The sequence below is a fragment of the Aplysia californica genome, unplaced genomic scaffold, assembly GCF_000002075.1.
Source record: "Aplysia californica isolate F4 #8 unplaced genomic scaffold, AplCal3.0 scaffold00745, whole genome shotgun sequence".
Lineage (NCBI taxonomy): Eukaryota > Metazoa > Mollusca > Gastropoda > Aplysiida > Aplysiidae > Aplysia > Aplysia californica.
This window is the reverse complement of record NW_004798015.1, coordinates 351,060-351,840: the sequence shown is the minus strand read 5'-3', so window position 1 is coordinate 351,840 and position 781 is coordinate 351,060.

The following is a 781-nucleotide window of genomic DNA, read 5'->3' as shown; positions in this document are numbered from 1 at the left end:
ATTACTTTCCTGCTTGTCTTCGGCACTTATAGGACCGCATTGTACGAGTTGCAAGCTCCTTTTCTTTCCTGGCTGTACGTGATTTTACGGTCTGGCAGTGAGTGTGTGTGTGTGTGTGTGTGTGTGTGTGTATGTGTGTATGTGTGTATTTGTGTGTATGTGTGTGTATGTGTGTGTATGTGTGTGTGTGTGTGTATGTGTCTGTGTGTGTGTGTTGTGCGCACTATTGTACGTTTTGCAAGTGCCGTTAAACTCTAACCAGGACTGAACAAATCGACGTACAGTCATGCTCCAGTCAAAAAGAAACACTTGAAGGTTAATATGACTTGCGGCTTCTTCTTTTGCCGATGAGACCAGTTCTGGCCGAGAACCTTTGCCAACCTCCGTAGTTTTGGACAACTTGCTGTCATTTTACTACAGGTTGAGAAATGAGAGACTAACATCCATTATCTGTTTTAAAAAGAACAACCCTGACAGCATTCGAATGTCTCTTAATTTCACCTTTGTAATAACTGGGAAGAGCGCAAAAGCCGTTAAGGTTGGATAGTGAAGTTGAATGGACACACGCGGGTCTAGTGAGCAGAGAACTTCTCCCGGTTTCTCACGGAGACGCACTTGCTCACTTCCTGTGCTGAAATCTCTGCTCACGTTCGGCATGACCACACTCTGGTGGGTGTGTCTGAGGGTGAGAGTGAAGGGAGGAGGAGGATGAGGGGAAGGAGGGAGAGAGAAGAAGAAGAAGAAGAAGAAGAAGAAGAAGAAGAAGAAGAAGAAGAAGAAG